Source organism: Rana temporaria, chromosome 2 (genome assembly GCF_905171775.1).
Source record: "Rana temporaria chromosome 2, aRanTem1.1, whole genome shotgun sequence".
NCBI lineage: Eukaryota > Metazoa > Chordata > Amphibia > Anura > Ranidae > Rana > Rana temporaria.
The window spans coordinates 337,751,602-337,765,341 of record NC_053490.1 but is presented as its reverse complement, the minus strand read 5'-3'; the positions used below and the strand labels follow the sequence as shown (position 1 = coordinate 337,765,341).

The window sequence follows — 13,740 nt, the reverse complement described above, 5'->3', positions numbered from 1 at the left end:
GTTTCTTTCCTAGTTAAATACTCCATGTAAGTTGATCCCTTGCTTACACTTAATAATTTAGTTACCCATGTTCTCACTAACTTTATGAAGTATACTAAATCTATTCAAACACTTTTTTTTTTTTTTCTCAGATGAATTGAGGCTCTTCAGTGCCCATGTTATTGTCTTACTTAATTCCCCTGTATTCACCTTGATTTTATTACGCTTCAAGGTATGGCTGTTTTACATATATTAACCCTATTGACTCTATTATGGATTTGTTTAATTAGTTGAAACAGATCATAATTTAATAACACATATTCTAACATAGATTCTTTTTCTTCTGTATTTTTAAGTCCTGTCAGTTGAACTTGGATTTCAATATCCACCCTGAGGGGGTTTTTCCTTGACTGGCTGTGCATGAAGCTAGGGTAGGTTTTATTTCTCCTACCTATGGAATTTTGCTGCCAGCCCCCTCTCATGGGCTGAACAGCATTGGCTGCTACTAGGCTGTGGATATATGCGCATTTGCTCCTATGAACTTTGGTTTCTCTTGCCCCGCCAGAGATCCCAGCCAAACTTTTGTTTGTACTCTATATACATGACATGTTTTGTTGAACATATATAATCGAAGTTCTTTTAGAGCTTATATTGTATGCATATGTTAAAATTGTTTTCTTTTTCATCTCTTTAGAGTAATCTAGAGAGACGATCTTGTCCTAATTCCCCTGAAGAAGCCAAGAGGCGAAACTAGTAAGGTCGACCTGATCGAAAAAATTATTTCTAGATCTTGCTCCCACAAAATAATTTATGCACTATCTGTATATTGAATTACTATATTTTGTAAAAATTGAATGAATAAACCTTTTTTATATATTTTTATATATACATACATACTTTGTCTGGTTTTCTTCATCGCACCGCAATAATCCCCCCAACTCTTCCAAAAAATTCCCCTCCTTTGAACTTATGCTGACTAACCTGAGTAAGAAAGATGTAAATACTTGCCTATTTTCAGGCAGCTCCAGTCCGGTCACGTGATCATCTATGTCGGCGAACAGTGGCTGCTGGAGAGAGGAGGGCACACCAACAACAGTTGGGACATAGGAACCTATGGGTGATATCACTGTCCCAGGCATTTCAGCCATTGTTGAGCACTATCTTCTCTCCCTTCCAGCCACTGTTGGATCATATGACCAGACCAGCAGCCTGAAAATAGGTAAGTATAAACAGTACATCTTTTCTTATATAGTCTAGTCAGCAGGGGAGTTAGAAGGGGGAAGGGCATTTTTAAGATTAGTTGGGTCTAGCCTTGAATTACAATTAAAGGAACCTCTCGGGTGTACAGTTTTTTTTTTGCTTTGTAAAATGCAATGGCTATGCCCATCTTCTCATAACCTTTTTTTGACAATAGCTTGCCTATTAGCCTTGTAAATGGCCATTTAGGATTAAGATACATTTAGGTTTTGTGGATTTCAAGCAGGATTTGATGAGCCCCCTGCGAATTAAACCTGGGCAGATTCTCTCTTCCCTATTTGTTACAAGCAGCACATTTTCAAATGGTTAATTTGTGTGGTAAGTTGGTGGTAATGATTTTATATGGAACAGGCATGTATTATCCAGCTATTCAGAACTGGGGGCTGGAAAGATTGTTTAAATCCTTTAATCCATAAATAGGATTTCAGAAGAGCTGGGCAGTGCTCCAAAACTGTAATCTCTACTGTATGAATTATTACAAAGAGATTAGGAGGTTGGCACTAATAACATTTCATATAAATCAGCTTTCACTGGAGAACAACAAACTGATATTGGAAATTAAAAAAATAAAGCTACAGGCATGTGCAGGTTGTTAGTATCCTGTTAACTCCTTTTTGGGGATGAGAAGACTGATTTTCAATCAGAGTTTGCAGCAGATTGGACTGTTATACTTGAGTTGAATGCTTGCAGATAACGTGTGATCCACATCACTATTAAGATTCATACATTAATCCCTTACCATACGGACCAAAAAAACTACTTTGATAATAGGAGTGATGAAGTAATCCAGAAAGTGGCATTATGTTAAATTGATAACTGTGGTCCCAAAATATAGTCTTTTATGATTCATGTACTTCTCATGACAATATAAACAAAAAATAAATAACCTTCATTAAGAAAAAATGGTGTGATGATGATGATATACAGTATAATTGTTTGCACCATTTTTCTGCCAAATGTGCATTTTTTTAACATGCTCACTAACAATACATATATCGCTTGATTTACTAATGGAATAATGCATGTTCACTTTATAATGCATAGCTTCACCAAGCCAAATAAATGGGCATTTAAGATCTACATAACTGTACTGTGGGGAAAATTAATTTGTTGTGTTCTTAGGGCCAAATCCACAGCCAGCGTCGCAAATTAAGTTTCTGAAAACTTATGTCATTTAAGTTACGGCGCCCTAAGTTGGTGTCGTAAGTGCCGTATCCACAGCGCATTTCCGCACAAAATTGCGCCAGCGTAACTTAAATTCCGAGGCGTAAGGCAGGGTTATGGCAAGTGGGAAGGAAGTGGGCGTGCTTCATTGTAATGAGCCGTGACCCCATGCAAATGAAGGGCTGGCCGTACTGCGCATGCGCGCACGAATCTGCTGCTCACTGCGCATGTGCAGAACTTTGCTCGGCGCAATCAGTGAGATAGGTAAAAGGCCATGTGTACTTAGTTTGAGGATCGCCCTGTGCTTAAATTGCCCCAGTCAAACACACTTCCCTTGCAAAAGTATTTCCCTGTGTTCCCTTCCATGAGCAATTTGCTTCTGCTCTTAGTTTGTCAGTGTTTGTTGGTAAGTTGTGTGTGATAGAGAAGTGTTGGAGGAGTATTAGATTGTAGTTGTTGTTTGTTTCTGATAAGTGTATTTTTTGTTTGATTGTTTCTGCTAAGTGTTTTTTTTTTTTTCCTTGGATTTTGTGTTTGTTTTTTGGGTGTTTGTTTTTGACTTTGTAGTAGCTGTCTGCTTGTGTGTTTTGCTTTTTGTGTGTTTGGTGTGTGTGTATTTTTGTGTGTTTGTCCTGTTTGTTTTCTTGTTGCTGGGTGGTGTCTGTGATGGCCCCCAAACGCAGGAAGCTGAATTTTTCTCATGTTGAGAAGCAAATCCTTGCCAGGTATATCATCCAATATGGAAGATATTTACATGGGCCTGATAGCCGGAACACCTCCCCGGCCCAAAGGAAGAGGATATATGCTAAAATTACGGATCACATAAATGCGGCGGGGGGGGGGGGGAGACGAGGACCCCCGCTGGCATCAAGAAAAAGCTCAATGATCTGAGGAGCGTGGTCCGCAATAAGGTGGCAAAGCTCACTGCCCATAGGAGGGGCACTGGAGGAGGGGGACCATGCCCCATCCGGCTGACTGAGGAGGAATGGGCAGTGGCCCAGTGTTTCGAGCCAGAGCAGGTGGTGGGCCTGCCTGGTTATCAGTCTGATGTTCCTGTGAGGCTAGGTAAGGTTTTTGTTTTTCTATTTGGTGATTAGCATGTGTGGGTGGGGGAAGGGAAGATGTGGCAAGTGTGTGGATCCTCAAACCTGTGATTGTTTGGTGTCCTCCACAGATGACCAGGAGATTGCTGGCCCATCAGGCCAGGCTGCTGCACCACCCCAAAGACAGGAGGCTGCTGAGGAGTCCCCAGGGGAGGGGAGTGGCCAAACCTCCCCTCATGAGGAGGCTAAGGGGGAGGAGGCTGAGGGGGAGGAGGCTGAGGGGGAGGAGGATGAGGGGGAGGAGGAAGAAGATCTCCAGATTGGCCGGGAAATCCTTATTGCCACTGATCTCATGACATTTGAGGATACCCTTGAGGCTACCCTTGAGGCTACCCCAGAGGCTGGCACCAGTCAGGCCACCATCAGGGGTAGCCCCTCCCACTCCTCCCCCAACAGGCCGCAACCCACAAGGGTCACTCTATCCCCTCCTCCCAGGCCACAAGCCTCAGGGGCAGGCAGGACGGCGACCCAGGAGACCAGGGGGGTGTTTGAGCGTCTGCCGGCCAGTCTGCAGAAGGACAATGCCCGGCAGACCCGCAGTCTGGGTGACATCAAAAAAACTATGACCAAGATGGAGCACAGCCTGGATGTTATGAGGGAGTCACTCAGTGATGTGGCCACCAATTCATTGGGGGTCATCACCTGTTTGTGGTCCCTGCATACCGCCACAACAGGCGTGGCCCAGGAGGTGACTGCCCTCACCCGGGCTGTGCAGGACAACACCCGGGCTGTGCAGGACAACACCCGGGCTGGCCAGGCCAATACGGCTGCCATCACTGTCTGTCTGAACAGGATAGCAGTGGCCTTGGAGGGCAGGCCAGCCGGAGGTCAGACACCACGGGAGGCTCCTCCCTCCCCTGCTCACCCCCCCCCATGAAGATACTCCCTCCCCTGCTCACACCCCCCCCATGAAGATACTCCCTCCCCTGCTCACACCCCCCCCGTGAAGATCCTCCAGTTGGCCATGCCCGTGGACATGCCCGTGGCCGTGCCCGTGCCCGTGGGCAGCCCAGACAGAGCACTCGCCGCCGGAATTAAATTGCAGGGGTACTTTTTTATTTTTATTTTTATTTTTTTATTTAATTTTTTATTTTTATGATTTTGTTTATTATACTGTACTTATGATTTGGTTTATGTGTGTGAATGATGTGTGAATGTGGGGGGGTGGCATTCCTGATAAAATAAGGGTGTCACCTTCAGGTGGAGTAGGGATCCCCAGGACCAGGGAGAAGTGATCCCAGGTTCCTGAATGGTGTATGAATGCACAGTGACATAATTGGAGCCGTGGCGTTACTGCTCCCAAGTACCAAAGGGGGGGTAGGGTACTTGGATCTAATCCAATTCGATGAGCATGTGATGTGTCTGTGCTAGGGACCACAGTGGTGTGCATTCATGCATTCTCATTGTGACATAATTAATGTGCGTTTCCAGTGAAAAAAAACATTCTCAATGTGACATAATTCATGTGCGTTTACTGTGAAAAGAAACATTCTCATTGTGACATTATTTAGGTGCATTTACTGTGAAAATATGCCTTCTGCGAGGCATCTCCTGGCTGCTGTTCCCTCAGTAGACCGGGTAGAGTGGGTTAGGGGGGGATTGCCTGGGTGGGGGGTCAGGTCAGCACGTAAGTTAATCTCCAGTCCCCTTCTCATGGCAAAGTTGTGAAGAATACAACATGCACCGATTAGTTGGCACACAAAGTCTGGGGAATACAACAATGTACCCCCAGTCTTGTCCAGGCATCTGAAGCGGGACTTCAGCAGCCCAAATGTGCGCTCCACAACTGCCCGGGTGCGAATGTGAGTGTCGTTGTAGCGTTGCTCTCCTGGGGTTTGGGGGTTCCTGAATGGGGTCATCATATGGGGTCCCAGGGCATATCCAGAGTCACCTGGAAGGGAAAAGACAGGAGGATATTAGTCATGCATGTGCCCCTTGTGATGTCTGCATCATGGGGGGGGGACATACCTGACACCCATGTCACTCACCAATCAGCCAGCTGTCTCCATACATGTTCATCTCCAAATCTCGAGATATGTTGGTCTGCCGGAATATATAACTGTCATGGCACGAACCAGGAAATTTTGCACAGACGTGCCAGATGAGGCCATGGGCATCTATAATCACCTGGACATTTATGGAATGCCAGTTTTTGCGATTCCGGAACAGGTGCTCTGTCTCATGGGGGGGCTGTAGTGCCACATGGGTACAATCAATGGCCCCGATGGTCCGTGGGAACCCAGCAATGTTATAAAAGTCCGCCATGGTCTTCAATCGCTGGTCCTCCTGGGTGGGCTTTTGAAATTGATTGCCCATGCGTCTTAGTATTGCAGGACTACTTGATGGACACACCTGCTCATCAAGGACTGTGCCATCCCAGCCAGACCTCCACATGTTCTTTGGAAAGACCCAGTGGCAAGAAAATGCAGGGTTGCCATTACTTTGATGTGAGGTGGCAGGGCATGGGATCGTTGGGTTGGGGTGGTGAGATCATCCTGCAGGATTCGGGTTAATTCCAGGATGGCTTCCTGGTTAAAGCGGAAGTTGCCATAGACCTCAGAAGCAGTCATGCCAAAGAGATCTTGGCGTGGGCGGTATACCCTCTCCTGTGCCCTCCTCCTCTGTGCCCTCCTCCTTCTTTGCGCCTGTAAAGTAGCGAGTGCCGTTAGAATCATGGATGGGCCGGGCATTTTGGCAGTCAGATTGAAGTCCAGCAAAGATGTGTTGTCAGCTCTTCCTCAATGCTGTTGCTTGAGCAGACCTTTACACGGCAGGTGTAAAATTAGGGCTGCTTTTATAAAGTGTAATTTTGCTCCAAGGAAACTAACAGGTGCGAACAGGGCGTAATCTACGGGGGACAGGGCGTAATCTACGGCGCACACACTTAATTTTGTGGATCGCCCTATCTCCCTCATTTGCATCTTTGCCTATCAAAAAAAGCGGCGTGACTAGCGTAATTTGCGTCAGAGGATGCGCCGGTGTAATTATTTTAGGTAGGACGGAAAAAAATGATTTTTCGTTTTGAGGATCGGGCGCAAAGATACGCGCGGTGTAAAATTAGAAATCTCGAGTTAAGTCGGCGCATCTGCTTTGTGGATTTGGCCCTTACTTCTTAGCCAATATTTGCCATGACAGAATCATCTTCTATCTGAACAGTCTAGTTTAACTTTTAGTTGTTTTAGAAATTTTAAACATGCTCATGCACAGCTACCTAAGAATAGAAGGACTAGTACAGTCAAAATAGAATTTGGTTGCCTCCAACAAAAGAGGAATATGGATGTGGTCATTGCAAGGCTTGCAATTTCATTGCATCAAAAAAAAAAAAAAAAAAGATCGTGGATCCAAAAACAAATGCCAATTCAGACATTCAGATTAAATCCAAACTTTAGGGACGTTAACCAATTGCTCTGCCGAACACTCCATAATGTGTTGCAAAAGCTTAGATACTGTAGAAGTGGGGCTTAGGGTACCCCAGGACTCAAGGAACCCCAAAAGAAGGGAGAGTGGGCAAAGTGGACTATTCTGGTACAGAGTAAATGCATAATTTCGAAACAAAAATATATCAAAATTTAGATACATTTATTGACACTATCAAAGAATATAAAAAACATCAAACATCTCAAACAAATAAAACAATACAAATATCGTGACAACCATAACAGTCACCGAAAATATGTCCCACGGGGAGATCCCAGGGAGGGTAGAGGTCACGATATACAAGATCTCTACTAGTTTTGCGACATACGTCACTTCGTCAGGAGAGGTTCTATGAGCAAATATTTCCGTTGGCTCAAACGTTCATACCACCGAGGAGAGTGGTATGAACGGCGGCCAGGGGGGTGGATGTGAGGAAGGACCTAACAGCTGAATGGGGTACCAGACAGTAATCAAATAGGGGGTCTGGGACCACAGTCTGTGGTGATGGAGGTAGTGCACACAAGTGAGAGGCGCTAGTGGATGATACTGATGTTACCAACTGACGCCTCGACATGAATAATGAATAGGGACTTTGAACTCGGTAGAGTAGGTATGTCCCGGGACCCGGCATCCATCGCCAGTGTTGCAAAAGCTCTCATTGGTCAATGATTTATTTTAACAGAGTTGCAACCCAAACTATATAATAGGCTGTTGTTACAACAGCACTTTGTCAGTGTGTGGGAAATTAGTGTGAGAGACAGCTGACACTATTGCAGGTGGTGATGGATGAACATTTGACGGGACGGTTCGCAAACGCTAACCGCAAACTTTCACAAATGTCTGCGAACCGTAAGTTTGCGGCGGGCCCCATTGACTTTAATGGCAGGCGAATATTAAAAACCTTCAGGTCATATTTGCAGTCACAAAATACTTACTAGCTGTGCACAAATAGTCCCACAACATGGACACTGACCTACCAGAAGTATTAAGTGAAAAACCGGATACATAAGTAAGTGCCCGCGATTACAAGCCCCAAAAATTAGCCGACAGGCATTCACCTGACAGCAAACAACTTTGTATTCTGTGGCTGGAGGGACAGTAAGCTATTCACCGGATACAGAAGTAAGTGCCGGCCATTACAGGCCCAAAAAATTAGCCCACGGCCACAGGCGTTCACCGGACAGCAAACAACTTTGTATTCTGTGGCTGGTGGTACATTAGGCATTCATCGGATACAGAAGTAAGTGTCGGCCATTACAGGCCCAAAAAATTAGCCCACAGGCGTTCACCAGAATTTGAATGAAACATGGTCTACTGGTCACATGTATTGAATTCCTCCGAGATCCATGCTTCATTCATTTTTATAAATGTGAGGTAGTCTATCGGTCACGACCCCCCCTGCTGCGCTGAACGTCCTTTTGGACAGGACACTGGATGAGGGGCAAGCTAACAGTTCCTTTGCAAATTGTGCAAGCTCTGGCCAGAGGTCAAGCCTGCCCACCCAGTAGTCCAGGGGTTCATCACTTCTCAGTGCGTCCACATCGGCCATTAACCCGATGTAGTCGGACACCTGTCGGACCTGTCGGACACCTTCCCTGATGCTGGATCCAGAGGAAAGCTGTCGATGGGTCGGCTGAAAGAATGATCTCATATCATTAGTGACCAAGACATCTTCAAACCGCCCTCTTCTTGCAGGCGCTGTTCGATTGGTACCCGAAACTGTTTCTCTGTGAGTGGAAATTCCTCTGCCAGCGGATGCAAAAGCAGAATGCAACATTTCTCGAAGCAAGACCTGGAAGTGCTGCATTCTGATAGCCCTCTGTGATGGTGGTAACATTTCCGCCATGTTTTGTTTGTACCGGGTAGGGATGAGCTTGTCGCTCGACTCGAACATATGTTCGACTCGAACATCGTCTGTTCGTACGTTCGGCAAATTTCGAACAAAACGGGTCGTTCGCGCCAAATTCGAGTGACGCGCGTTGGCCCATAATTCACTGCGGCGTTGCGCGCTGATGATTGGTCAAGCATGCACCATGACCCTGCATGCTTGGCCAATCACAGCGCGCAAAAAATGAAGAACCATAATTGGCCAAAGCCAGGGTGGCTTTGGCCAATTATGGCTCAGAGGGTTTAGTACACGCCCCACACTATATAAGGCCGCCTGTAAGGCGGCCGCGTGTAGTATGTTCCCGGCTTTGTTAAAGAGAAGTCAGTCAGACAGTTAGAGAAAGATAGATAGAGACACAGTGGGCCGGATTCAGAAACGAGATACGACGGCGTATCTCCTGATACGCCATCGTAACTCCTGATACGCCGTCGTATCTCTGAGTCCGGCCGTCGTATCTATGCGCCTGATTCATAGAATCAGGTTACGCATAGATATCCCTAAGATCCGACAGGTGTAAGTGACTTACACCGTCGGATCTTAGGCTGCAATTCCAGGTCGGCCGCTAGGTGGCGCTTCCGTATTATTACGCGAGGAATATGCAAATGCGGATTTACGCCGATTCAGAAAGGAGCGACTGCCCGGCGCTTTTTTTTACGTCGTTTGCGTTCAGCTTTTTCTGGCGTATAGTTACCCCTGCTATATGAGGGGTAGCTAATGTTAAGTATGGCCATCGTTCCCGCGCCGAGTTTTGAAATGTTTACATCGTTTGCGTAAGTCGTTCGCGAATACGGCTGGACGTAATTTACGTTCACGACGAAAGCATGACGAGTTGCCGATGTCATTTGGAGCATGCGCACTGGGATTCAGTCGCGGCCGGCGCATGCTCAGTTCGTTCTGTGCGGGGAGGCGCATCATTTAAATGATACACGCCCCCTACCCGCCGAATTTGAATTCCGCCGGGTGGATTTACGCTACGCCGCCGCAACTTTACAGGCAAGTGCTTTGTGAATACAGCACTTGCCTGAAAAACTTGCGGCGGCATAACGTAAATGAGTTACGTTACGCCAGCAGAAAGATCCACTGATCTTTCTGAATCTGGCCCAGTGTCTTTTCTACCAGATAGATAGATAGATAGATAGAGCAGGAAGGCTAGTGAGTTTAGTTAAATTTACAGTGTGTAGAATATATATATACATCCTAGCGTTGTACTGTACATATATTTATACACTGTATAGCTTAGCTAGATCAGCTATTCCTATTGTTAGAGCACTGCATCTAGCACAATCTACTGCCTAATGTGTTGTATTGCCTGCATAGTGTTTAGTTTACACCTAAACATAGTACTCAGTGTTAGTGGACGTGTGCTATTTGCACATACACGCAGTTGCTGTTAGTGTACGTGTGCTATTTGCACATAAACGCAGTCGCTGTTAATGCACGTGGGCTATTTAATTGCACATAAACGCAGTCGCTCTTACTGCACGTGTGCTGTTTTTTAGCCCATAAATGCAGTTGCTCTTACTGCACGTTTGCTGTGCTGTTGCCCATAAACGCAGTCGCTGTTAGTGCACGTTTGCTGTGTTTTTGCCCATAAACGCAGTTGCTGTTAGTGCACGTTTGCTGTGTTTTTGGCCATAAACGCAGTCGCTGTTACTGCACGTTTGCTGTGTTTTTGGCCATAAACGCAGTCGCTCTTACTGCACGTTTGCTGTGTTTTTGCCCATAAACGCAGTCGCTGTTAGTGCATGTTTGCTGTGTTTTTGGCCATAAACGCAGTCGCTCTTACTGCACGTTTGCTGTGTTTTTGCCCATAAACGCAGTTTCTGTTAGTGCACGTTTGCTGTGTTTTTGCCCATAAACGCAGTCGCTTACTGCACGTTTGCTGTGTTTTTGCCCATAAATGCAGTTGCTGTTAGTGCACGTTTGCTGTGTTTTTGCCCATAAATGCAGTCGATCTTACTGCACATTTGCTGTGTTTTTGCCCATAAACGCAGTCGATCTTACTGCATGTTTGCTGTGGTTTTGCCCATAAATGCAGTCGATCTTACTGCACGTTTGCTGTGTTTTTGCCCATAAATGCAGTCGATCTTACTGCACATTTGCTGTGTTTTTGCCCATAAACGCAGTCGATCTTACTGCACGTTTGCTGTGGTTTTGCCCATAAATGCAGTCAATCTTACTGCACCTTTGCTGTGGTTTTGCCCATAAATGCAGTTGCTGTTAGTGCACGTTTGCTGTGTTTTTGCCCATAAACGCAGTCGATCTTACTGCACGTTTGCTGTGTTTTTGCCCATAAACGCAGTCGATCTTACTGCACATTTGCTGTGTTTTTGCCCATAAACACAGTCGATCTTACTGCACGTTTGCTGTGGTTTTGCCCATAAACGCAGTTGATCTTACTGCACGTTTGCTGTGGTTTTGCCCTTAAACGCAGTTGCTATTAGTGCACGTTTGCTGTGCTTTTGCCCATAAACGCAGTTGATCTTACTGCACGTTTGCTGTGTTTTTGGCCATAAATGCAGTCGATCTTACTGCATGTTTGCTGTGTTTTTGCCCATAAACACAGTCGATCTTACTGCACGTTTGCTGTGTTTTTGCCCATAAACGCAGTCGATTTTACTGCACGTTTGCTGTGTTTTTGCCCATAAACGCAGTCGTTCTTACTGCACGTTTGCTGTGGGTTTTGCCCATAAACGCAGTTGCTGTTAGTGCACGTTTGCTGTGTTTTTGCCCATAAACGCAGTTGCTGTTAGTGCACGTTTGCTGTGTTTTTGCCCATAAATGCAGTTGCTGTTAGTGCACGTTTGCTGTGTTTTTGCCCATAAACGCAGTCGATCTTACTGCACATTTGCTGTGTTTTTGCCCATAAACGCAGTCAATCTTACTGCACGTTTGCTGTGGTTTTGCCCATAAATGCAGTCAATCTTACTGCACCTTTGCTGTGTTTTTGCCCATAAACGCAGTCGCTCTTACTGCACGTGTGCTTTTTATTTCTGATTTTGTCCTGTGCAGGCTATTAAAATGTCTGGATGGACAACAAAGAGAGGCAGAGAGTCACAAGGGCAAGCAGGCTCTGCATCTAGAGGCAACGCTGGTGGTGGACACGGTGCATCCTCTTCAGGACGTGGCCATCTGACACGCTCATCCTTCTTTTCGGGAGCTGGCCGTGTTGAGCCTCAACATGCAGAGAAATTAGTAGAGTGGATGACCAAGCCGTCCTCATCCTCCTCATCCTCTCTCACCCAGGCTGAGCTTAGCTTATCTGGCAAAGCAGCTGCCAAGGCGTCCTCTTCCCTCTGCACAATGGCATCACACAATCCTTCCCTAGTCCCACCATGTCCTCCTGAGGAGTCCCCCAAACTGTTTCAACACAGTGTTGGGTACATGCTACATGAAGATTCGCAGGGTTTTGAAAGCTCCGATGACGGAACACAGATAGAGGAAGGCATTGATGTGAGCCCAGAGAGAGCGGGTGCCCGAGAGGGACAGCAATCTGGCATGTTCCCCCAGCTGCAGCATACTGCCAGGTTTTCGACAGTGATGAGGAGGGAGGGGATGATGAGGTCACTGACTATGTGGGTGCCTGATAGGAGAGAGGAGGAGGAGGAGGAGGAAGAGGCACAGGCACATGTCCAAAGAGGCAGGATGCCCTCCAGGGGACAGCTTAAGGGCAGCACACCAACTGCATTACATCGCAGAGCTACGCCTGTGCAGGGCGCTGCTGTGTCTCATTGGTACTGCAAAAGTTCTTTAGTGTGGGCCTTTTTTGAGACATGTGCATCAGATTGCACCGTTGCTATTTGCAGCATATGTCTCAAGCGTATCTCGCGTGGCCAAAACATCACCCGCTTGGGCACCACATGCTTGACCAGACATATGTCGACCTGCCATGCAGTTCGTTGGCAAGCATACCTGAAAGACCCACACCAAAGAACAAAGCGGACCTCCAACCCCACTAGACCCTCAGTCCTCTCTGAAGCCTGCACTGATAGGACTGAAGGTGTAGAAATAGGTGTGTCACAAACTAGTAGTACATGCGGGATATCTACTGATGGTAGCAGACAAATTTTTCTGCCCCAGCTGCTGCAGCGCTGAAAGAAGTACTCTCCCAGCCATCCACATGGCCAGCGGTTGAATGCTAGATTAGCGAAATTGCTAGCACTTCAACTGCTACCTTTCCAGTTGGTAGATTCTGCCCCCTTCTGTGAGTTTGTGGAATGTGCGGTACCTCAGTGGCAAGTACCCAAACGCCACTTTTTCTCGCGGAAGGCGATTCCCGCTCTCTACCAGCATGTGGAAGGCAATGTCAATGCCTCGCTGGACAGGGCGGTCAGTGGTAAGGTGCATATCACCGCTGACTCATGGTCAAGCAGGCATGGACAGGGACGTTACCTCTCTTTCATGGTGCATTGGGTGACTCTGCTGGCAACTGGGAAAAACGCAGGGCAAGGTATAGTAGTGTTGGAGGTTGTTCCGCCACCACGCCTCCAAAACACTACTACTGGTTGTGACACACCTCACTCCTCCACCCCCTCCTCTTCTTCCTCTGTGGCCTCTTCCTGTGCTGATGTTTCCTCTGAACCAGCCATGCTCCGTAGGCGTACGAGGGGCTACGCAGGAATGCAGGCCAAGAGATGCCAATGCGGTGCTAGAGCTGGGGTGCTTGGGAGACAGGAGCCACACTGGGGCAGAGGTTTTGTCAGCTCTACAGGGGCAGGCTCAGAGGTGGTTGACGCCATGCCGGCTTAAGCCAGGAATGGTGGTTAGCGACAATGGCACAAACCTCCTCTCTGCTCTGCGACAGGGAAAACTGACCCATGTGCCCTGTTTTGCTCATGTTCTCAATTTGGTGGTGCAGCGGTTCTTGGGCAGGTACCCGGGCTTACAGGATGTCCTGAAGCAGGCCAGGAAAGTCTGTGTGCATTTCCGAAG

General features: G+C 46.8%; 1 long non-coding RNA gene across 1 annotated transcript; it reads left to right on the top strand.

Moving 5' to 3' along the window:
• The first annotated feature begins 9 nt into the window (after positions 1–9).
• LOC120927087 lies at positions 10–871 on the top strand. Its single transcript, XR_005747028.1, has 4 exons — positions 10–26; positions 132–211; positions 336–410; positions 674–871. It is a non-coding gene; the product is annotated as an uncharacterized LOC120927087 (long non-coding RNA).
• The last annotated feature ends 12,869 nt before the right edge of the window (positions 872–13,740 follow it).